Source organism: Triturus cristatus, chromosome 2_2 (genome assembly GCF_964204655.1).
Source record: "Triturus cristatus chromosome 2_2, aTriCri1.1, whole genome shotgun sequence".
Lineage (NCBI taxonomy): Eukaryota > Metazoa > Chordata > Amphibia > Caudata > Salamandridae > Triturus > Triturus cristatus.
The window spans coordinates 401,518,043-401,544,650 of record NC_140582.1 but is presented as its reverse complement, the minus strand read 5'-3'; positions in this window follow the sequence as shown (position 1 = coordinate 401,544,650).

The window sequence follows — 26,608 nt, the reverse complement described above, 5'->3', positions numbered from 1 at the left end:
TCTTTAACTCCTAACTTTTTCCTGAAATAGTTCCTTAATTCTATATTTAGAAATAAGGGAGCAGTTATGAGGATTCTCATCAAGATACCATTATATCTAGTGAGCTCAGCGTATTTATAACATATTGTAACCACCTTATATTGTATGCGCAATCTAATATCTGACAGTCCCTGATAATGCTCAGATCCAGGTTTACTGTGTCGCTTCTCCAAATTGAATACCTCAATAGACCGGGTTCTAAATGAACTATATCAGCTATGAATGGAGCACCAAGCTCTGTGTGGCAATTATAGTTTGAGCAACTACTCAGAAGGCACAACAGCCTTTTAAAAAACAAAACATCCTCTATACGCTGCAGGGTCCCACTGGCTACAGGTCCACAAACTCCAGCCCCATAGTGGCCACAGACATTACTTTGGCGTAATATATTTTCTTGATTTCAGGTATGGGTCTGGACACCAATTTCTTTATAAATGTAAAGATTGCTATAATATTTTTTCCCATTCGAAGGGCCCTATTCGCTATCATATTGTCCCAGGATTGTTTGGAATCAAAACGTATCCCCAAGTAGGAAAAAATATCCACCACCTCTAATCTTCAATTATTTATAAAGAAGGGTTTAAGTTTCATAGGGTGGTCTCCTGAGATGAGTTTTAGCCTCATTTCCTCTAAGGTCCAACTTTTCCATAAAGGTCCTGTAGACCCCAATTCAAATCTATAATGCTTTCCCTGTTCTGGCAATTTAACACGGCATCGTCTGCGTATAAGAGAATAGGAGGGGGGTTGAGTTAATATATCAGACGTCCGGTGTGGAACCAATCAATGTGGCCTCCACTCCATTGATGTAGAGTGAGAACAGGAATGGGGCAAGGACAAACCCCTGTCTGACGCTCCTCATTATCCCAAAAGCTCTTGTGCATTCCTCATTCCTTACACACCGAACACATGCTGATGCCTGGGTGTACATTTGATGAATAAAGGATATAATACACTCATCTATCCCCATCATTTCCATGATGGACCTTAGTTTGGTATGAACAACACAGTCAAAAGCTGCTGAGATGTTCAAAAGGCCAGATATATTTGCCCCTCTTAGCAGCTGTATATTCTTTAATGACCTAGTTCAGAGTTAAGCATTGGTCTATGGTCCCATTCCCTTTCCTAAAGCCATATTGCAAAGCTATTAAAATGGCCCTATCCTTCACACATTCCTCCAACCTATTTAACTGTAACCTTCCCATTAATTTGCCACCATCTATTAGGGATAAAGGTCTATAGTTGATGGGCAGAGCCTTAGACTCCTTTTAATAGATAGGGGTGATAATGGTTTTTTCCCACAAATCTGGAGGACCCACTTTTGCAATAACATTCATTATGTTTGTTAAAAACGGGGCCAATAAATCCTGATGTATTAAGAAGAAATCTATGGGTATCTCATCCGGCCCCACGGCCTTGTCCAAGCTACCCTTTGCCAAGCCACACCTTAACTCTGATAAATTGAATGCCAAGTTGTCCTTAGAGTCAGCTTTCTGCTAGGAATTAGGGACGCTCTCCTCAGTCGCAGTTACCCCAAAGATTTTCTTAAAGTGTGCCACCCACTCCACTTCCTCTACATGTAACTCTAAGGACGGGTTGCTCTTACTTTTCAAAAGAGGGGCGTTTATCACTTTCTAGAAATCCCTACTGCTTTTCCTAACTGCTGCTGATCTCAAGTTCTCCCATACTTCCTCCTTTAAGCTCCTCATTCTAGCATTACGGGCGTTCTTGTATTGTGTTTGGAGGTCCTTCACTAGAGATTTATTTGTCGGATGAAGCCTCAAGGCTGCATGGAGGCATTTTAGGGCCTTTGAACATTCTGAGTTGAACCAGCGCCCACTTAGCTGCTGGATTGTTGGACAGAGTCTTTTTACATTTAATTCAATGTGCCTAAGCAGTTCTTCAAAGGCTCTCTCTACTACTGCTGGTTCAGAATTAAGTTCCAGACATGTTAAGATCTCTGAGAGCATTTGGGCCACTATTTGAGAGAAGAAATTTCCTTATTTACCTTCTCCCATTTCAAAATAAAACTATTTCTCCTGGTAATCAGAGGTTTAGGAACATTAGTATCTGATTGCTTTGATATGGCGACCCAGAATATCGAACAACAAAGGGCAGCGTGATTGCTAAAACTAAGCGGTCTCACTTGCTATTGGCAAATTTGTTTGCGCAGACCTTCAGACTCCAATATATAGTTAGTTGTGGAACCATCTTCTGGGGACCCAAACGTCTTTTCCAAAACACCAGCATATGGATCTATCATATTGATTATATTTAGATTCCTAGAATAGCCTAGTAAGCGCACTTCCATAATCACTGTGGGTGAAATGGCATATTGACTCACCCTCGCTGTCAGCTAGCCCACACACCGAACTATCAACAAGTTTACAGCTGTGAGCATTAAAGCATCCTACCCATAAAATATTTAAATATTTAGGGTATGAAGAACAAAAAAGATCTAGCTCTTTTTCTAGATAATCAACAACCTTATTTTACCATCAAATGTGTTATTATAGTAACTAATTAGGACCCAATCCCATTCTTGGCCACCCTCACATATTAGAATCTGAAAGAAAGGTGATTCATTAAAAAACTTTAAATCCTTTATACTTAATTCGTTTGTCAGCACAATTATTAAGCCTCCTCGGGCTCGGCCTAACCTAGAGGGAATTGCAGGGGTTTGAAAGGACCGATAGCCATCTAAAATGATATCCCATTGTCATGCATACTCTTGATTGTCAGTTTCAAGGACATCCACACACATTTAAATTTCATGGGATTGACCACATGAAATTGGACCCAAGGAGGAGCAACCAACAACTTAAACGCAGGAGATGTGAGGCTACCTGGATTATTAACCTTAAATCAGTGGAACAAGAGCTGAATATAGACAATGAGCCACAGTAGTTTCCAGGGGACTAAAATGTTGTCATTCTTCCATTATGTAGTATATTGATTCCTAGAGTGTTACTGTCTTGAGTTACTACCGTTGACTGTTAACACATTGTCATGTTGATGTTCTATATGTGGTCTGTAATGTGTTGGTCATAATGTGAAATTAATTTTGTGAGCTGTGCCTTACATATTTAATAAGGCTTTTAATACGTGCTTTATCATACTATTGCTTAGTAACAGCTGTTCTGATATACGCGATGCTCGATATTTACCTTGAAACTGCCGGTATGTATGCCTCAAACACACATAGATGGATTTATGATTGTTAATGCGAGGTATTGATTGAGGTATCTAAATTCACCTGCCACTTACTGTATTATTGTTGCTTATGATTCTACACACCCTGTATTAGAACAATTGAATATCTATTGATACTGCATTATAATGTAAATAACTGTAATCTCATTACACTGTTGCTGTCCTTTTAACCCTATTCACTTCGGGTGCCTCACTTTGAACCCAGGGATTAGCCTTATTCTACTTTTTACATAGGATACATGTTCTCTCTGTTCTGTCTGCTATTGTTTTAGGTTTCACCCATATTACCCATTGGGTTTGTGTATTTCTCAGAAGTCTGTCATATTATGCTGAGTGGGGACTATTCTATGATACTCTTGTGTGTCCCTTGATAATGCCTTATTTCTTTTGTGTACCTATTCCCAGGGACTTTAAACAAGGAAATACAGAAACACTTACATTCTCAATCAAATATATCCTCATTGTCTGGTGAAGAAAGATTTGAAGTAATTACATATCAAGAAATATTGGGTAGTATGAAACAAGCCAAAATACAGAAAAGTCCAGGGTCGAATGGCATCTCAGCTGAATAATGAATCATTAACTCTACAAATTATTACATCATTATATGAGCTCTGTCAGGAGGATTGAAGGACATGGAACATTCTTACTTCTTTTATTTAATTGTTAGAACCACGAAGGTATTCCAAATGTTGCTACTCCAATTGCAAAAATGTTGCCGCACTTAATTCACCACTAATTTGTAGATCAGAATGTTGCCGCTAGCACAATCTGGAACTCACTAGTCTCCTGCCCCATCAACAGCGCTGAACACATTCAAAGAGAGAAGGCACACAACATATGTTGTTGGTTTGTAGTCACACAGCTCGTCTCATGAAATGGAGGTTCTCTTGGATTTTCTGCAATGTCTCATGCATGACACTTTATTTATACTAAACAGAACACAAGACATATTACTTTCTTCTCTTACATAAAATTACAATATATGCAATTTTTTTAATGCCATGGATTGCAAGTCAATGGTCTTATTAAACATGACATGAAACATAAACAAGATTTACTCTAGTAACTGATGTATTGTGGTAGATATTCAACATATCATTGGCACAGTCTCTTTACATTGTTAGAGCCAAAGGAATTGTCATACGACTGATCTTTTCTTCAAACACAGATATTATGAGGCCCTGAAACTATGCTTAAACCCAGAGACCTACTAAGTACAACTAAACAAAACATTTTAAAAATCAAGAGGTAAATAAATTAGGGGGATTGCGTACATATGGTGGGATATGCAAGCGCATCTAAAGTTCCCATAGGTACGTCAGTATCCCTGTGTGTAAGCAAATTCAGAACTCTGCACTTCAGGGATCCAGACAGACAGTCCTGAGCTGCGTGGATCTCCTAAAAGTCCTGCTGATGGAACAAAGGCCACTTAAATCATTTTTAAAAGTAGCATTTATTATAATCATGCATAAGACCGTTCTACTATGTAATCAAATAAGGACAGAGTTCGGGTCAGTCATATTCCATAGTGAATTATGATCACAACATCATTTTATTGTAGAAGATTTTGCAGATGAAAACTCAGTGAAAGCAATTGACCAATTCTATGAAAAACTAAAGGCTGCAGGGTCGTCTGTAAACAATAAATGGATGTAGAACTTGAAGAGTAAGTGGGATGGGGAAAACATTGATGCCTCCTGATTATCTTGGAACAAATAACTAGTATGAAATCTGGGGACCCTGTGCTTTGCTAAAGAAGTGAAACAATTATCTGCAACAATTCACCACTCATACACTATCCCTTAAAAGTTGAGTGTAATACACATCCGTGAGGTTAATATTTGTCCAAATTGTAATTATGCAGATGCTGTTCACTTGCTTGTATAATGTAGCTGTTTAAATAAAATCTAGCAAGAAGGCCTTCTGTTAAAATAAGTTAGACAATGAATTGCAAGGCATTCTGAGCAATGCGTGGATACATCCAGTTGCATTAAATAGCATGTACATTAAAGTGTATGCTTAGGCTTATGCAGATGATGTTGTCATATATTCCACTAAGATTAGTAAAGCTGAAAGTTTGGAAAAGATCTTTGTTTATGTAATCAATTTAGAAAAATCTAAGATAATTGTTAATCATAGAATGGCATCGAGAAAAGTCAGGTTGTCCCACAAGCTATCTATTTGTTTAGCATGATATGAAGTAATGTTAGTGAAATTAATAGCATGAACTATAAGCTTCTCCTCATAGAATGTGCAATTAAAATGTCTGATTGAAATTGGCTTCCCATTAGTTCAGTGGGTCAATGACATATTATAATGATGAGCATACTTCCAAATTTCTCTACTTATTTTGATTGAGCCCATATTTTGTTTCTGATTTCCTTCTTAGACGCTTGGGAGTCGCTTCAGGTGCTGCTAGGCCGATTTTTACTGTTGATTTTCCTAATATTAAAACAAACATTGCCTGCAGCAAGTTGATGTCAATGCAGTCTTCCATACCTTGCAAAACACTTACATAGCGTGTCTATCCAAGTTAAATACTGCCACGATTTGCACACATGGGCCACTTTTTTGGTATCTAATTGACCAATGGGGGCCGCTTTTATTTTGGTACGTGAGCCTGTTTTCCGTCTCACCCAACACTGAGGGGGATATGTACAATGAAGTGGCGGAGCGTGTCGTTAGCCTCCTTGGCTTAACGACATGCTCTTTCACTTCGGAAACACAAGGCTGCACCATATTTACAAGAATGTGGTGCAGCCTTGCGTTTTTCCATGCGATGGCGCTAAGTTTAACAACATAGCGCCAACGCAGGCACCCTTGCACCAGAGTGCAAGGGTGTCTGTGTGCAGGGGAGGATTGTTTATGTGTAGGAAGGTGTCCCAATCTTCTATGTGCTCCTTATCCAAGGATTCCACTCTTTTAGTTATCCAAAAGCTAAGGCCTGGAACCCTCATTAGATTAGACTTTCCAGGATCACTTCCCATCGTTCCTTTATGAAACAATCAAAAACTTACCTATTTGCACTGTGACTCCCCCTGAATATTCCTTAACTAAGCAATTTACTATTCAGAGACCCAATTGCCAGGACACACCTTTCTGAAGTGCACATTTTTAAATGACCAATTAGTTAAGTCCATCAATCAACATATTGGGTTTGGAAATGGTTTTCAGGTTTGTAAGTTTGATCACCATATTCAGTTCCGTGTGTTTGCAAAGCTACATTGTCCTGGATATTTCTGTGCTTCACCGCCATCTCTCACCCACCAATCCCCTTGTTATCAGATCTTGGTCCCTTAGAGACACTGCTCTTCATCACAAGCCTAAAGAATTAGGGATGTCCTACCCGGGCAACTCAATCCATTTCAGCCAGCCCATGGGTTTAAGCACACCAAATGGTAGAACTGCCACATTCCATGATACAGATTGTGAGACCATTCCATAAACACCACTGTTCCATTCAGTTTTCACAAAAAATCCCTGCCATCAGGGAATTTCTTCACAAAACAATCTAACTTGTGGCACACATGCACTTCCCAAACAAATCATTTAATCTGCTTTTCCCATTTCCTTATACTACGAAGGAACGTTTGTGGTGAAAGCATGCAAAGTCGTAACAATATATGGGACAGCACATCTGATGCATGCTCTTGAACAACCAGTCGTCAGCGTCAAGATAAGGAGGAGGAAAGGTTTTTAGTTCTCCTCTGTATGAGAGTGAGCAGATTCAGGCCTTACTAATTTCGCATCAAGTACACCCCTGCCCGTGTGATAGTTACAGCTGATCATACCTGCCACATCGTGCATTGCAGGAATGGCAATGTGACACAATGATAACGTTTTAGTCTGAGTAAGGATATATTTGTATGCTAATTTGCTTTCAGTAATTTAGCCAACTCAGTGCATGGCTTGCAATTCCCCCCTTCAGATGGAAACGCCACATAGAGCATGGTACCTGGTAACAAGACACACTAGCCTGTCTCATCTGACAAGCAACTTAAATGTTAGCTTTTGGAAATCTAGGCTTTGGTTGATGGGGAGTGAAGAAGGATATAGGAAATGTATTTTGTACAATAATGTAGAAAAAAAGTATGTTTTATCAGTAAAAAGCCATTGGGTATGTTTTTGTAGTTGCATTCTTGATTAATGCAACAATATATACATGATAATTTCTCTGGAGATTTATCTAGATGTCACTAGCGTGTTCTATGTCTGATTGTGTGCATAGTAAAGGGCCGAGTGGGACAGAAAAACAAGTGTCACAGAACTTTCACCTATTGTTAGAAACTATTACTGCTTGTGACGTGTTAGCTGATGTGAAATGTGAAGAAAACTGTGAGGTTGAAAATATTCCAGAGGCCAGCAGATTAGAATTTGCAAAATATATTGCATACAGCCTAACAATCTAAAACGAGATGGAAGCTTGCTATGTTGTTCTCGAGATCGTGATGACCTGACCCCGAAATGACACTCTAAAAGAGAAGCCAGTATGGGGGTCAATTCTGTTCTTTGAACGGGTCAAAGAACAGAAATTGACAACAAATGTAATTATTTAGTGCACTTTTCAAATGTAGAATAGTCTCTTATGCATTCGAAATCAAGTACTACGGACAGGACAGAATCTTACTTACTCACTTACTTGCAGCAATTAGCATGTGAGAGAAGCATACTCGACTGGGCTGATCTAAGAATCTGATTGGTGATGGCCCAAGCCAATGGATGAATCATGCTGATACAACTAAGTCATTGGTGGAGGGGTCTGAACTCAAGCCCATTTTATGTATATTATAACTTATAATAGGTTATAATTATTCTGGGTTTGGCTAGATAGAATAGTTGTCTCTACGACTTATACATTAAGTAATAAGTCTTACAGACAGCTATGCTGTCTATTCAAACTTACAAATCATGGTAATATGTTCTTAGTAGGGAGTTTACGATATAGGGTGTCTTGGTAACTTGTTTCTATATTTTCTGTGAGACCTGAACACTCTACGTTACAACCTATTAATTCTATTGCTAAGATGCTATTTAATATGCGTGTTCAAAAATAGAACAAGTACTTGAAAAACAGACTATTGGAAATTGTGGAGAATGGCTGTCCATAATTAAAATCCCTCTTATCCATTCTGCGTGTGTATTTCTAACACAAAACAAGCAAACATTCTTCAAGATGTGAACAATAAAATGAAAATGCTAAGAGTTCATAAAACCGGTGGCTTTGAGTAATCTTCCTTAGATTATTGTATTTTTAGTTCACAACTTCCAATGCAGAATTCATTTTTGTAATTACAAACTCTAATGCATCTATTGCAATTAAATACAGTTTACAGCACGATTCACTTCTTAGAACAATGCATAGATATTTTTTTTATTCTTCTTTAAGATAACTACTAAAACCCTTCTACTTGTCACTTGTAATTTAATAGAAATTGAAAGTTAAAGTGCTCTATTTGCCTTAATACAATTTCTCCCTAAATGATTCATTAACCGCTTACATATTATACATTTTCCTGTCTCAGATAACACTTTTCATGTTTCTTTTTCACAAATAATGACCTCCGCTTTAATTGCTAGACCTAGAAAGAGGAGCAGATTTATTTCTAAACTGGACCAAAATGCTCTCAATATTCAGCCTACATAAATTATTCTAACAGGCGTTCTAGCATTCTTTACTGAGCAGTACACGTTTGCTTATCTCAATAGCAATTCATCACTGAGCATCTAGTGCAGTGCATTACTATCCAAAGGCTGCGAAAATTACAATAGAACATTCACTGTAATGTTTTTTTGAAATATGACAATGTAATTTCAGACACTTCTTCTCTGAACCTGGAACCCGCGGTCTTGCCTAATATTCTCGCGTGATGTTAGGCTCGTATTCTATCACAGTATTTGTCATTTCATATCCATTCTCCAATTTCCCTCCAGCTCTTTCACAGACTTTCATTCAAAAAGAAGGTCATATATGTCCAGTAAGAGCAATGCATGAATGAATCTTGAATTGAGTTTCATTCAGAAGTGATGTGCATGCAAAACAATTTTAAAATTCGATTTTCACCACATAGTTCATTGTATTTTTTGTTGTTTTAACTAATTTAACAATTTCTCTGCAATCTATGATTATTGTTATTTCAGTGCGCCAAACTGACCGACGAGTTTTAGGATTAGGTTTTAGAATGAATGTTTCTGTAACTGATTTAGCAAGATCCTCAGAAAATTAAAGTGCCAAACGCATCGGGAAAACAAAAGCTTTTAGGAAGATGGTAAGATGTAAAAGTCGATAGTAGGACAAGCGGTAGGCTTCTGTTCAGAACAGTAAGCCACTAAATTATATGTCATGAATAGTTTTAAGGGGTAAGTATCTGTCACAAGGGTTTGCTTGTCTCGGAAAGCCTGCAGCCTTGCACAAGTGTGATCTTCAGGGTGTAGAGCCCCTTACCAGTTTTTGTCCTTTTGTTAGCAGGTTAGGTATCGAATTCTAAATTTGTACATGGCAAACACATCTATCGCCACCATCAGGTCATCCATTGTGAAGTAGCTTCTCCACAAACAAAGGTGGGGGCGGAGCAGTCAGTCCTGGTCTGACACCACATCTGATGGAGTTAACTCAGAGAAAGACCGTCTAGCATATGATGATGAATTTTCACCAAAACATACATTGAACATACCTAACATGCTGGGAAAATAACCCAATATATAAACAACACAAGCCAGACATGTGGCACTGACTGTATATATCCATATTTTTGTAATGTCTCCATGCTCATATTTGTTGGTGGAAACTTTACCCATCACCACTGGCATTGATGGAACATCATAAGCTCCAAAAAATGTTGTGTTCAGGAATAAACAACATATAGGGCTGTAGATACCCCTAACATAATTCCACTAGTTATGTCAGAGAGTTATCATTATCAGGATGCACAGACATTACACCACTAAGGCTGCAATTATGACTTTTGGCGGAGCAATGGCGCACTGCTCTGCCAAAGGGCGCTGCTGCCCGCCTGCCAGAATTTGACTTTTAGGGACACAGACTTAAAAGAGCCACCGCCATAAGACCGTCAAGCCGCCCACCTGGCAGGTGGGCGGCTTGACGGTCTTATGGCGGTGGCTCTTTTAAGAATAAGTTATTCTGCAAGTGTGGTGGATGATCTTGATCCACTGCCTTGTACAAAAACGAAATTTTACTAGCAAAACTCCAAATCGATATTTTATTCTTTTAGCATATTTGGTCTTTTTTCCTGACAATCAGCAAGCTTAGACTTCCAACACAGAGACTTGTTTGGTTGCAGCCAGGTCATTTAAGGCACCCTGTGCATTGTGCTCTCTCAAGCCCTGCTTTAGAACGTGACATTAAAGTAAAATATTCCAGAGCTGTACCCACAGATCAGGTTTTCTGGACCACAGGAAAATATGGTCAGGATATTCCAATGGTGGACCCCACACTGTATTTAACACATCCCCAAAAGCCTGAAGGCTCCCTTACTACCCAACTTTACATTAAGTGCCTGATTTAGAATTTGCCAGATACGCACTCCACCCCAAATGTGATAGATATCCCATCTACCTTATTACAATAGCCATAGGATATAAACACTAATAGTAAAGTGGGCAGGATATCTTTTATGTTTGTGACTGATTATCCATCATCCAAAATCAGGCATAATGTTCTCAGTCTGGAGTGGCTTTTCTGTTCAGGTCATCACATTACCACTGCCCGAAAGCAGCGACCTAATATGAACAAGAGGATGTTGTACCAAGGTAGGTCATTGGATCAAACAAAACAGCTAAGTGCTGGATGGAACTGTCTCACTGTTAGAAGTAAGAAGTCACACAACCAATCAATAAATCAGATAATTTTATATTGTAGCAAGACCTGTATTATCATTTGCAGACCAAGATATAGAAATAATATGAATTCAAGACAGTGTGTGGTCTGGGCATTTAAACAATCAAGTGCATCTTGGGAGAGGACCTGGAACAGGAGATAACTTTCACAAGTGCCAATGGGTTACTTTTGTCAGGACATGCCAATGTTTCATGTGCATAAATGAGCAAAAATCATGTGGAATAGATTCTTATAGGAGATTCAAAGTTGTTGAGCCACTGGAGGTCCAAGACCTGGAACAAATATCATATGATTATTGACATAGTACAATAAATAGATTTGCCTGATCGGGGGAGGCTATGGAGCAGGGATTTCCTGGAGACATCTGGGATCCTGATGTCTGAATCCCTACTAAAGGAGACTAGGCAAAGAAGTATGATTATTATGGGAAACATTTGTTTCAGGGGAAGGGACACATTTTCAAATCGTGCCAGAAAGCATAGCAGTACCAAGAATTGTAACAATTATTGAGATAAAATCTCAGTGCAAGAGACTACACATCAGAGCATTATTATCAAATGAAACATCAGTGTTTTACAAAAATCACAAACCATCATAAAAATAAAATAAATAGGCTTCTATATAACAGTAAAAAAATAGTAATAAGACAGAGATGTCCCACTTAGAAACCAAAATAAATACTTAACTATTCAACATGGAGAGGATGACACAAAACAATCTCACAGCAGTAATCCATAAAAGCTTCTACAGAAACCAAAAGTTTTGCTGCCTAAATGAAGCATTGACATTGGGCTTGGCCCTCTTTGCATGGTCACCCCCAAAGAATTTTCTTTCACCATTCCCTATTTTTCTTACTTTTTTTTCCTGGGCTTAGGACTTTATGCATTTTACCTCTGATAACCAGTACTAAAGTGTTTTTGCTCACTCCCTCAAATATGGTAAAACTGGCTTACAACTGATTGGCATATATAATGTACTTAAGACCCTAGTAAAGGGGTATACCTTATACTCCAGACCTGCAAATTAAATCCTACAAAAAGCCTGAAGCACCTACATAAGCAGCCCCTTATAACATGTCCCAGGTTTGTCATTGCAGCCTGGACTGGATGCAGTTGTAAACTGTCAATTCGACTTGTCAAAAATAAACCCCTTTCCAAGCCTTAACCTCACCTTTAATACACATAAGTCACCCCTAAAGTAGACCCGAGGCAACCCATATGGCAGAGTGCAATGTAATTAAAAGGTTGGACATGCACTTAAAGTTTTTCATGTTCAGGTAATTAAATCCCCCTAAATTCATTTCCCACAGCTTTTAGGCCTACATCTACCATTGAATAACATTGGGGTTCCTTATTACATTTAATAAGTGCTAACTTTTGATTTGGAGCTGTTTTAGATTTCATAATTTTTGTATAAGAAATTGCAATTTAATATCATCTTTAATGGAATTTTTGATTTTCTGTTACAATTTTGAAAATTTCACTTTTAGAAAGTTACCATTTTCCAGCTCTAGCTAATTGGTGCCTGCAGCATGTGACTGGTCCACCTGCCTGGGAGTAGCTGGCAGGTGAACTTTATTTATTCATACCATTAAGCCACACAATAGTGGGATTTGGTGTGTCTGGATTGGCTATCACTGGTGGGATGAGGAGGCTGAGCTGCATACAGCCCCACTTGCAAAACAATAGGCTGTGCCCTGCCTTCACACAAAGGGCGTCACACCACTTTATTGTTCATGCAGCCAGGCTGAAACCAAGCAGGGGAGGCTGGAATCTCCAAGCCCTTCAAGGGGAATTCTCTGGAAACCTCTCTTATTTTAAAGAAGGCATCAGGTTTAAAAATAGATCTGTCAAACCCACTATTCCGTTCACTTTCTGGATCTACTGAAAGACTCTCAGAAGACTGCCCGCTGCTGTGGCCTGCTGTGTGCTTTGGAAGACTGATTTGCTGCACCTAAAATGAATGCTCTACCTGGAGCCTTCCTTGAACATTCAGAGGCCTGCCCTGCTAGTTGAGCCCTGTTCCACTATCAGAGTGATTTTAAGGGCTAGCTGACTGGACTCCTGATCCTAGCCTCAGGTTTCAACAATCTTGAACCTACACCTGGACCCAACCTGAGTTAGTCCTGAGCCCTCCAAGCGGTCTCTTTCAGTCCTGGACCATAGAAAGTGGTGCTAAAGGTTCTCAGTTAGACAGAACCCCAAACGTTTTTGGCTAAAGAGTGCTCTGAGAACTGAGAGGATAACAGAACCTATCTGATCATTGATCCTCCCGAGGTGCATTGCCGGCTGTCCTGGTTTTGCAGCAGGCCCCACTACATTCTTTCCCGCAGCAACAAATCCTGTTCAATGGTCATCCGCAGAAAGGGTATCTGGCCTAGTGGAGCCCTCGTCAGTTACAAATTGCAGCTTCATCTTGCGGAGGTATTTAACTTACACAATGGTTCCCAGATGATGAAACCCCCTTCTCGGAGACGGCCTGCAGCCTTGCCCCACTGAACTACCTTCTCAGATACTTTTTGCTGGAATGTATTCAAAATATGAAGGTAAGTGTCTACCAGACTCGATCCACTCCTTGTATGTGACCCATGCTCCATCGCCATTGGCCCTGTTTTTATACTTTGACCCAGACTTGTCAGACTAAATGCCAGCAGTTGGCACTTTTATCTTTTAGGCACTAGTTTTTACCATAAACTTTAAAAATTCAATACTCCGGTTCTACTGATTAGATTTTTGTCATTTTGGTGTCAAATAATTTACTAAATGATTGCTGTTTGTGTGCTGCATAAATACTTTACACATTGCCTCTAAGTTAAGACTGGCTGCTTTGTGCCAAGCTAAGAACAGGGTAGTTTAGTGACTTTAGTGGTTCACCCTAAAAGGGTATGTGGTTGTTACTTGAGCAGGGTTATCACCCCACTCAACCAACAACTCTATTGCTCACATTAGCGATCAGTGGTTGGGCCCAGTACTTGTGTTTGTGCAGTACCATACAGTGATTTGTATAACACACAAATACCATATAAATAATTTGACATCAGAGTTGGCCTCTTTTTAAATTCTTATTTTTCCATTGGCTGTTTTCTCATTTTTTTTCCAAATCAAGTACCCAACCTCCCTTTTTTGTACCATGGAGATAGAGCTGCTCAACAGGAACACCCTCACCAGGGCTGAGCTGTGGAGGCTCTGTAAGGACCGGGGGCTGAATGTAGGCAATAAGGTCACAAACATGGACCTCCAGAAAACCCTCAGAGCTTATGAGGAGGTCAAGCGGTTGCGTTCCACACCAGAGGAAGACAATCTTGAGGGGAAGGGACTGAGCTTGGATGATCATGAGTAGGAATAGGACCGAAACATGTCCTGAGTTGTAGGAGGAACACTACTCATTCTCTGCCTGGCATGGTCTATATACATCATATGTTCGGTGCAGGCTAGTGGGAGTCACCCAACCCTCCCACACGTAGTGCACGCCCCTTGTGGGTGTTATCAAAGGCTAATCCTTTAATTACCTAGGTTGGAAAAAGAGCAGACGGGGCAACAACTGTCTTGTTTAGTTATGTTAAATCAAAAAGGAGGACAGAAGATCTGGTTATTTAAAGAGGTCCTACTCCTGTGCTCCTCCAAGTACTCATGTAAATCACAGTAAAGAGTCCGTTCCTCTATTGGGCAGATGCACTCAAGGTTACTAACTGACTAGTGTTCAAGTCGCTGGGAGATCTGAATTTCAGATCGTAATGCCCTCACACACCTGTTAGGGTGTCATGCTTCATCATCGGGCGCTCCTCGTCAGACCGGCGCTGCAATGTCTGACGGGCCAGGTGGCTTCTTTAGCGGAGTTCTTCTGATTTGAGGACGCCATATGTGGTGGGTGCATGTGGGCTAAAAAGAAGTGACCAATAGTGTGTGCTAAGTGACCAGGTGACTTTAAAATAGGCACCGGACCCACAAACATTTTAAATAAAAAATTGGGACCAGGACTAAGTAAAAACAGTGGAGCTACCAGGAGGTCCTAAGGTACCATGGGAGCTGTTAGGCGTGCGTAGTCAACATGTTTCGTGCCATCGGAGCCCAAAAGTCGAGCGGCACTTCATCAGGACCAAAATAAACAAAAACCAATATGTCCACAGAAGATGAGACCGGGGTGGACTTACCGTAAGGTGGGGATGTCCGAATGAGGTATATCTGATCCCGTTTAAGGAACCAGAGGTGCGGCTCCACATGAATGAGGAGGGGTATTACTTCATAGATGTAGGGGAGGGACCTGACCACTGGAGGGACCACCGAGGTGAAGGCACAGGCACTGCCGGCTCACCTGCGCGTCTCCCTGACGTCTGGATATTGATTGTTTAGTTATGCGCATATTAGTGTGTTGCCTTTCAAATGTGCTATGTTAAAGTGTGTGAGGGTTGGGTGAGTCACACTTGCCTGCACCGAGTGCATGACATATTTGTCATGTCCACATGTGGAAATGTGGAATTAAGAGACACCGGCTGGACAAATTAGACCATGCTGGGCAGAGACCAGTAGCATTCGCATCTCCATGAGGATGGTATTTGGTACTAAGGCGGGTGATCTGCCTTGACAAAGTAATTTGAGGGCAGAGGGCTGCATTCTTATATTTTACTACGACATATATGCTGAAACAAAGCGGAGAACTGTGCTCAAGCATGATGAGCACATTTGCATGATTTTAAAAATGGCAAAATTTTTTCACCAGCGGAGGATAGGAATGGTCCATTGTCATGGTATGTGTCATGTGGTAGGATAATATGGTCTGTTTACCCCATTCATGCTGGCATGGTTGGGAGAACTGTATTCAAATATCATGAGCTCATGTGTATGGCATGAGTGCACTGCGCTGGCTTTTCACCCATTTATTTAGTGGTATGAGCTACCATAATTGTCTGTATAATGCTTTTTCTTTATAGTCACTATAGAAACAATAAGGTTGGTGAAAATGTAAGTTATGAACCACTTAACACCATTTACGCATGCTTAATTGCACATTCGACCACTGACTAGGGTCTCTCTAGCAACTTGGTCCTGTGACTCAAAAAGCACACATATTTGGCTGAAACATGTCGACCTAACACTAGGATGTGAGAGACCATTATTATCTCACTTCACTTCTACCATCTCTGCTTTTAATCCTACCCAAGGGATCCATGATTATTACTTCCGAAGGGCCTTATCACCTTGAGGCAGTTTTAATTCACCCAAGAATTCATGATTTCACAAAAATAGCTAAGCTGTAATCAGGTGCTGTAGAACACCCAAGATGCAGTAGACATATTGGATGGGAACCCATTGATGAAGCATGCCACCAAATAGGTTGGTGGGTCAGGGTTCCATTAAAAAATCCAATGATTTTTATGGATACATGAGTGAAAGGCATTCGTGACATTATACTGGTATGGAAGTGAGCTCATTTTCATTTGTTTGTTACATTGACAAGGGGAAGTGAACCAGCTCTTCTCATCTTCTCACTCTCCTATTTGGTTTGTGTTGGACTTGGCCCTTTTTGCTGGGTCATCCCTGGACTTTTTGTCTTCCTCTTCACCTTTTTTCTGACATGGTGTTGGTGGATTTAGGACTCTGGGCACTTTAGTACTGCTGTTCAGTGTAAAGTGCATGTGCTTTCTATGGTAAGATTGGTCTACACCTGTTTGGCATATTTAATTTACCTGTCAGTCCCTGGTAAACTGGTATCTCAGATACCCAGGGCCGGTAAATTAAATGCTACTGGTGGGCTTGCAGCACTGATTGCGCCACCCACCAAAGTAGCCCTTCAGACCTGTCTCAGGCCTCAGCCATTGCAGGGCCTGTGTGCGCAGTGTTACTGCCGCTGTGATATGGCACCTCAAGTATGCACCATGTCTGTGACCCCCCTTTTACTGCATGCCAGTCACCCCTAAAGTAGGCCCTAGCTAGCCCTATAGGCAGGGTGCATTGTAGGTAAAAGGTAGGACATGCACCTTAAGTGTATAACATGTTCTGGTAGTGACAAACAGCCACTTTGGTTTCTCACTGCTGTGAGGCTGCCCTCTCATAGGGGTGCATTGGGGATTCCCTGATAGGTTTTTCAGTGGTAATTCCTGATATAAGAGGAGCAGCATGGTAAAGTTTAGTGTGCCTGACCTCAGAATCTAAAGATGCATCTTTTCGTGTGTTTGAAAATACCACTTTTAGAAAGTAGGTATTTTCTTGCTCAGTCATCCTGTGTGCCTGTGCTGAAATGTGGATTGCTTGTCTGGGGTCTGGATGGCAGAAGGCTGGGGAGCAGAAGTGGCTCCAGATAGTCCAGGGGGGGTCAGGAAAGGGCAGAATAGGACAGGGCTGCAATTAAGGAAGGGAGAGGAGATTTCCTTTCACCTCAAAAGGCCTGGTCTGCCTTTGACCCTGCCGTCTCCACCTCCTGCCAGGAAGTCACACCAGAGAAGGCGGAACTGGTTCTGCCTGGACACAGACACTCTCTGCCTAGGAGATCAAAGGATTGGGAGTATAAGTACTGGGGCTGTGACCCCATGAAGGGGGCTGTTCTTGTGCTGCTTGGGACTACTTGGGGCCAACAGGCTGCCGGGCTGGGAGGAGGGACCGCCGCTGGGGATTGACCTGCTGCCCTACTTGGCAGCTGAGGGGTCTGCTGTCTGTTTGGACCCGCAGCGTGCTGGCCTGCCTGTGCACTTCTTGGAGGGAAGTGCTACCTGCTGCCTCCTGGTACCTGCAGGTGCGAGCAGCTTGGAACATTGCCAGGATTTCTATGGGCTTGAGCCCCTGGCGAGGGTTCGTGTTGCGGTAAGCACGTAGCGAGAGCCGCTACATGTGTGCAGTTGGAGCCCGAGGTAGTGCTTATCAGCGTCCCTGAGGTGCAGGGACCTTGCAGTGCTCGCATGCCAGAAGCATGGCGGTGGGCCCGTCCTCGTTTTTCCATTGAGCCCAAGGAGTGGCTCCAGTCCTGAAGGAGGTAAAAACAGGGGACCATCGTGCGTGCGGGAGCCTTCTCCGTACTCGGTAAAGTTGCGGCTGGTTGCAACTGAAATCGGAAGTCATGTAAATGATGCCTGACCATAGGCGAGGCTCCCTGTGAGGAGATGGTGAGCCCCTCAAGCTGCATTCGCCGGTGACCTCTGATGTCGAGGGTGGCGGGTCCCGCTACTCCAAGGAGGCCGCTGGAAGTCAGGCGCGGTCTATGCCTGGTTGTGGGTGGAGCTTGTGGCACGTTAGGGCACAACCCGGAAGCCTAGGGAGCGTGGTAGGCAGGGCCTCCCTATGTGGAGGAATAGAGACCCCGTGGGCAGGGACCTGCAAGGCATACTGTCAGTGCCTGCATCCTGCCCCAAAGAGACCGGAGGAGTCCACGAGTAGCTCCGGTGAGTGGGGGCGGAACCAGAGCATTTTCTGTACTCACGAGGCACCGTGGTGACGGTTCCTGTTTCCCTGAGCGGTCCCGCAGGAGAGCGGTTCGCTCCAACATGGGGGAAATTTTGAATCAGAAGTCCCGGAGTGGGGCTTCCTTGGCACAGTTGGTGACAGGGCTAATTTTGTTTGGCCCCATTTGCTGATTCCTTTTTGGGGGAGATTTTTGGGTCCCTTGAGTGGGACAAGAGAGGCACAGTGGTGCCAGGCACCCCTATCATAGCTACACAGCCCAAGCATGGGCAGCTGCAATGTTGGTCAATATCGTTGTAGAGTCCCAGTGGGGGCTCAGGAGGCACGGCAGTGCCAAAGGTCAGTCTTCACAGCTGCACCGCAGAAGCGCGGGCAGCTGCAACGTGGGGCACATTATTTTCAGAGTCCCAGTGGGGGCTCAGGAGGCACAGTAGTGCCAGAGTGATTCCTCAGCTGCACCGCGAGGGTGTGAGCAGCTGCAACCCGGGGGCATCTTTGATTTCATAATGAGAAAGGGGTGAGACTCACCCCATGCCCCCAGCGCGTTACGCACAGTGGTTTGCTGCATTGGCACCCAAGGGGCCAGTTGAAGGCCCCAGTTACGCCCTGACATTTGGGACAGAGGGCATTTAAGCCCCAGTGAAAGGCCAGTTGGCCTGGTGGTCATTTTTCTGACATGGGTGGGGAACAAGGCTCTTCAAGGATTGCGTAATGTGGTTATGCCTAATTTGATTGTTGCTAATTGTGATTTATGCACCATGACTATTGCGTAATATATTTATGCTTGTGGGGCTTATGGCATAATGTGTTTATGTCTACAGAGATTGCATAATGTGTTTATGCTTATGATGGTTATGCATAATGTGTCTTATTCCTAATGTGATGCAGACATTATATATTTATGTTGCTGGCGATGAGGCTAAGTACAGTATTGTACCAGTAATTACTGGTTGTGTTTTACAATTGCTACTTGTGCTTTCTAAAGGTTCTGACAGTGGCCTGGTTAGCCCTGTCATGTGTATATAATCCTCTGTGAATATTGCCTAGTACCAGTTGGCACAGTATATATTGTGTGATTATGAGATTCTAATGTGTTTTGGATAATACAAAGCCTATTTTTTACATGACCTTGTGTGGAGTTTATTTTGTGGTGTGCCTAGTGTGTTTCTGCTGTGTGTGTGTGTTGCGCAAACACTTTGCACATTGCCTCTGGGAGAAGCCTGACTGCTCGTGCAAAGCCACCAAGAGGGTGAGCAGGGGTTATCTTCAGCGTGTACCCAAAAATCCCATTTCTAACAGTTTGCATTACACATGGCCTCTAATGTAAGCCTGACTGATTTGTGCCAAGCTGCCAGAGGGTTGAGCACAGGTTAATTTAATGACTTTAGTGGTTTATGTTGACAGGGATTAGGGCTGTTGTTTAAGCAGGGTTATCATCCCACTCAACCAACATCCCAATTTCTCCCAATTGTCTATTTCCTTTAGTACTATTCACTTTTCCTTACTTAGAGTTAATATTTACAAACCTTTCAAAATTATTCTTTGAGATCAGCTATATTAATGCTAGTTATTCTGAATAGACCAATAACAAACTGGTCTAAATTTGGAGACATAGCTCTTTCATTGATGGCCAACCATGAAGTTTATCAGTCCCTCTTCCTACACTGCGGATAAAATCCCTGCTAAAATGTTTAAAAAAAACACCTCTGGATCAGGTGATATAAATATGAAGATTGTAAATGCCTCTCAAAATAAGGAAAATGTCTGTCTGATATCAAAAAGAGAACAAGTCTATTCAACATCAAAGAAACCTAGTATTGACCAAAAGACCTACAAAACCTAAAGACAATAGCTCAATGACATATCATTGAGAAACTTGCCCTTTTAAGGAAAGAGGTTTGATGGTAGGGCTTCCCATGTGTATTGTCTTGGTGTCATAACCCAGCATAAATAAGGGTCTAAATATTTTGTTTAGATTCTATCAGGTATTAAATTGATATTATCATATATAACTTTATTTCGATCACAAAGATCTTAAAAAGTACACAGAACAGCACAAGTTTAAGACAATATAAAAAATAAAAACCATTATTAACAGAGTACAAGGCTACCATAAAATACAGTTTGGGAAATACAAAATTCATACATTTTGATTGTTTAATCCATTGTGCATGCCAGTATTTGGCCAACCCAAAAACTAGTACCCCACGTGTATCAGTAGATAACATTCTCAAAACCTCAAGACAATGGCCAGGACCAATTTGTTTACACAAAGGGATAATCCACTTGCCCCTCAAAATTTTGTAGTAGGGACAAAAAAGTAACAAGTGAACTGCAGATTCAGAACTGGCTTTGCAAGATGGAAAAAGGTCATTTTAGCCCCACTTGTTACAAAACAATTTGGTATAAGTAGTTTACGTGCAAAAGAGGAGGACATTTCATCAATAGTTTCCTCATAAATAGGAGCAAATTTAAAATGTATAAAATCCTGAGTCAAAGAACCCACCGATTTTGCCACCTCCTTCTTCACTATTGTTTCCCAGTAAATTGGTTTGACCCTGGTCTTTGGTATTAGAGACAGCCTTCCAGGATTCAACCAATACACCTCCATCCCTAACCTCCTAATTAGATCTCTCAAGGAGCTGAACCATGGGATGGAGGTTACCTGGGGCTGATTCAAAACACCAATTGTCACCGCTTGGAAAGGGGCTAGCTCTTCAACAGAACACAAGTGATGTCAAAACATTAGCAGTTTGTAGTCTAACTTACGAGCCAGTTGGCTTTGTCCAGCTACAATGGGGTCAGAGGGGTACTGGAGGGTAAGTTTAAAAGAGATCTTAACCAACTATTTTCTATGATGGTGAGACAATTTGTATTCCCATTACCCCAATGTTCTGCCCCATAGAGTGCCCCCCCAGGGCTTTAATATTGTAAATTTCTAGTGCTGGGGCCACTTTTATGGACGCCGTACATTTGTGAATTTTGCTTATGTGAGGGATCTGCTGGATTAGCACCCATTTTCCTTTATTAATATGGGGAGCCCAGTTTAGGTTAGATGTTAGAAAGATGCCCAGATAGTCAAAAGCAGATACTTGCTCCAGGATACTTCTTCCTACATACATACATCTTTTGGGTGGTTTTACAATCCCTCTAGAGAAAACAATGCATTTAGTTTTGCCTCATTTAATACCAGGCCCTGCTCATTGCAGAACCATATAAAATCATTCAATAGTTGTTGGAGGCCTTGAGGGGATTTGAAGATTAGTAGGGTATTGTCAGCAAAGAGAAGTGCAGGTACTCTTCCCTCACCTACTTTAGGGGCATCACACCTGGCTACCACCCCATTAATGAAGAGTGAAAAAGGATAGGTGCTAAACACATCCCTGTCTCACTCCACGTTGAATTGGAAATTGCTCTGTAGGTTGGTTATTCTCCCACCACCTGACTTGGGCTGTGTTTGCCCAATGCAAATGAATTAAAATTGCTGAAAGGTTGCAGGGTAAGCCAATTTCTTTCACTGCTCTCCATAGTGTAGCTTGGGGTACCAAGTCAAACGCAGTGCGTAAGTCAACAAAGGCCACATATAACTTCCCATCTTTAATGGCTACTTCCTTCCAGTAGATACACAGGAAGTGAAAGACCTATTCCAGTGTGCTAATATTGGGATGAAAGCCTGCCTGGTAGTCACTAAAGATGCGGGACTCTTAAATCCAGTCATGGATCCTAGCCAGTACCTGTTTCTAGAACATTTTCTGCAGGGTGTCAATGAGACTTATGTACCTGTAGCTGGCCGGGTTAGCTCTGATTGATATATATCATTGAGAAAAGCACAGCAACAATCTTTAAGATCCTATTGTCTCAATGACACAGCTATATTCTTAGCAAGCCTACTTTACAAAAAAACGCAGCAATAGAACTGCCATGATCTAAGTTCTAGGTGAACATCTGCACATAATGGATGAAGACTTATTCGCAAAGCCACTTTTAAAACTGTTAACCAGGTAAATACTGCTAACCACACAATCCATGATAATGGAAATAAGTGTTACTGTGCTGAGCTGGTTCTAATATTTCATTGGTTTGTGAACCAGTTTGTATAGATAAGATGTTGCTTATCTCCCGCCTTCCTATATTATGTGGAACATCTCAATAATTAGCATTAACAGAAGCCAAGTTTATTTAGTATGTTATAGGACAATGACAAAATAAAAGGATACAATATTTCAAGTTGTTGCTAATGCCACCTAATTACGTCCCACATCTCCATGCTAAACAACATTTAACAAATTGATAACCTCCTTCTCAGTGTAGTGAATCCTACATCAAAATAATGCCAGATTCTGTATACATTTGCCAGAATGTCATTGTTTTTTCTTAAAATATATACAGAAGTACGTTCCACAAAAATGTTCGGTATATATATGGGCGTTTGTAGCATATTTTGGGCATGCAATTACATGCTTAATATAAGTATAATGGTTTTACACTGGTACAATTTAGAAAGAGCCTTAAGACCTGGCTCTTTCCAGTAGCTTGATGGCCCCTGATCGACCTTCCCCCTCAGCACTAGTGATTACATTTTGTCAGAGCGTCAGGATACCCGTAGGGTGACAGCTGCACTATACAAATACTAATATAATAATAATATAATACATAGAGGAAGGATACTCTAATCCAAGTGCTAGTCACAAAGAAGGGACGCTGCAGTCCAATTGATGGGAACATAAGAGGACTGACACGTGTAAGTGATTGGCAATATAAATGATGGGCACATATGAGGGGTGGCGGGCGTACATGAGAGGAACACAGAAGTGGCAATGCACTTCAGTAATGGTCCGACAGGAGGGGCACTCAATGTATGTGATGAACACTCTGCAGTTAAACTTAATTGAAAGACATACTTTGCATGACATATATAGAATAAAAGCATATTAGACATCTTATGAGACTATACAACAACTGTTATTGAGGTAGCAGAGATGACAAGTTACATACTTGATTTAGCTGTATGTTTTTCATCAAAAAATCCATTGGACAAGCAAAACATATATTACAGCATCAGAAAAACTGCATTATGGTTGTTGTTATGTTATGCAGATTTATAGAGCGTACTATCAGCCAGGAGGGCCTGGGGCTAAGCAGGTGTGAGTCTAAGCACACCTGCAGCCTAGTGGGACTACTCAAAAAGCCAGGACTTCAGCTTCTTACGTAATTTAAGGAGTGAGAAGGAGGCTCTTCTATGTAGCAGCAGGTCATTCAATGCTTTAGGAGCCTTGTAGGAGAAGCCTCGACTGCTAGATCTGGTTTTCTGTATGCATGGGAATTGTTCAAGTAGGAGCCAGAATGAGCGGAAGTGTCTGGAAGGTTTGTGAAAGCAGATGCGATTGTTGAGGTAGGTTGGGTCAATGTTAAGTAGTGCCTTCAAAGTGTGGGTGAGAAGATTGAATTGTGCTCCTTTGTGACTGGGGAGCCAGTGGAACTCCTTCAGGTATGGTGTGATGTGAGTGCGACATGGAGTGTAGAGAGTGATTCTGGCCACCAAATTCTAAATGGCCTGCAGGCTTCTGGTGAGTCTTTTTATTAATATTCCCATAGTTCAGCTTGCTTGCGATCCGGTTGTGCATGACAGTTTTCTGAGTGCTCAATGCAAAAACATAGAAAGAAGTCATATGAGATGGATCCTCTAAAATGTCACAGGATACATACATTGAATGATTTGATTATCCTAAAACAATGATTAGACTAAGCGTCTGATTTTGATCTTGGTTGATTGGTTACTGCATCCCAATGGTGACAGATATCCTGTTCACTGAAACATAAATCCAATAGGATATCATGGGGATTTATATTTCGGTGGACAGAATATCTGTCACTGTTGTGATGGATTAACCCATCCGCCAAGATCTAAATCAGGGACTAAGTTGAATAAATAAATGAATGAAAAATTACTTTTAAAGTGCAACAAATGCCAAATGACATCAAGGCACTAATAGCAGTTATTCTTAGGAAGGGAAGAGAACAGAAAGCAAGGAAATAGCTCACTGACTGTCCATTAAAGAGTAAAAGGCCAGATCTTCAAGGCCTTGCGAAAAGAAGCATGAGATTGAAGACTGGAGACTGAATGAGGAAGTGAGTTCCACAGTTGGATACGACCACCAAAAATGCTCTACCTGCCCATCTCAATTTCTATACCTAGGAACAATTCGAAGATTTCTGCCTGTGGGTCCCAGCGGTCTAGAGGGAATGTAGCGTTGAATCAAATTCCTGAGTTCTCCTGCACCTATGTTTCCAAGAAAGCTTTTTTATCAGCAGCAGAACACTAATGGCCAAACAGAGGTACAAAATACTAAGAAGAAATCAGAGTTGCCCCACAAAAGCTAGCGGAGGTAGAGGCCAGTAAAGTAAAACAAAATAACAGTGATTAGAACAATGGAATATTGAGAGATCCATTGAAAACAATGGAGTGGCTCCAGGGTTATAATGATTGGTGTAAGGCTGGAGCTCCACCATTCCAATGTTTGTCTTCATGTTTCTCCCTTTTTATTTTAGGACATTCTACCCTCAGTGGGTAGAATGTTCTAACAGCCTTATAGCCCTTCTGCTCCAGCCTATAATTTGGTTTCATTGCCTTTAACAATCGGTGTAGCCCTCGGCATTGGTCTAAATGGCTGTAATAGTGTACTCCAGCATTACGAAACAGCAAGCAGCCCGAGCACTTGTTATCTCCTTCATCACTACATTTTATTATAGCTCATGTATTCTAACAGTAACCATCCACATTCTCCCTACAGGCTGCCTAAAAAAGTAACTTATCAGCAGCATTTGCTGTGCTCTCCAACACAAGCAGTTTATGAAAACTTAGGCCGTTAAGAACTTCCTATGAAACTCTATGAAAATTGAGACAGTGCAAGCAATGAAAATAATCAAACTTGCCCGCCAAGAAAATTTGGAAAACCCAATGAGGTAATATTTTTCTCCAACCTCCCCCTTCGCTCATCACAAAGCTTACGCTGCAATGACTACCCAAATCTGTTTCCTACTTACTCAGTTTTGTGAAAAACACACACTTGCCCACTGCCCTCAATGTTGTCATGCACATTTGAGCAATGTGAAATGATGAGCGGTGGAGTTTAATCCAGTCTTAAATTAACTAAAGTGTCTCAATGTGCGCAAAGAGCAGAAGACTTCACCTGCTATATTTGTTCTGATTTGTGCAACCACCAAATAATAAATGGCAGGATCAGCTCTGCTGGCATTCAGAATACATATTTGCTGGTAACAGGCTGATGTTTATTATTGTGAACTATTTTACACTGCAGGAGATTCTCTAAAAGAATCAATGTATTCAAAGAGACATTCTTCCTTCTTTATTCGGTTGCAGGTTCATTCATTCACTCAATCTATTCTTTATACACACCTCATTCTATCCCCTCACTCCTTGTTTCCCTTTCCATCTATTCCTCTACTGTTCAGTCTCCACTTTCTCCTCCCTAAAATTAGTTGTTGTTAGGACTGGCACTTCACGTGGAGTATTCTGGAGTCTCTGCCCAATGGACACCATGAGGGATGGGGCTGGACTGGCCGTGGCGGGCATTGGGCATTTCCCCAGAAGGCTGGAAGGGTGGGTGCTGGTTTTTCATTGGTGAGACTGGTTTTGTTACTGGGGTGCGGATTTGCAGCAGTGCTGCAACATCGGCCCCAGGTAACAAAAGCAGCAGTGTGCACACTTGTGCCCCCCCACCCCCTGGGCAGGTCCGACAGAATTGCCATTGTTGCTTTGGGTTGCCAGTCTATCTCTAATGAGGTAAGAGTGGGGAAAGGTTGCTATAATTGTTTCCCTCCCTGCTAAGTGAACAGACATATTTGCAAACATACAGAAAATTCCTCGCCAACAATGCTACACTGGCAGACATGAAGAGCTGGCCCAATACAAACTGTGAGCAAAGGTTGAAAACATAATTGTTGGTGATAGAGGAAAGGTAGTAGGTTATGTTTGAAGTAGCCTAAGTATCAAATACTAACAGCACTTCATGTGCACACTTTCTTAAATGTTAGGCCTCTAATGGTGGATATTCTCACCGGGGGGGCGGGGTAAAGAATCCCACACTCCATC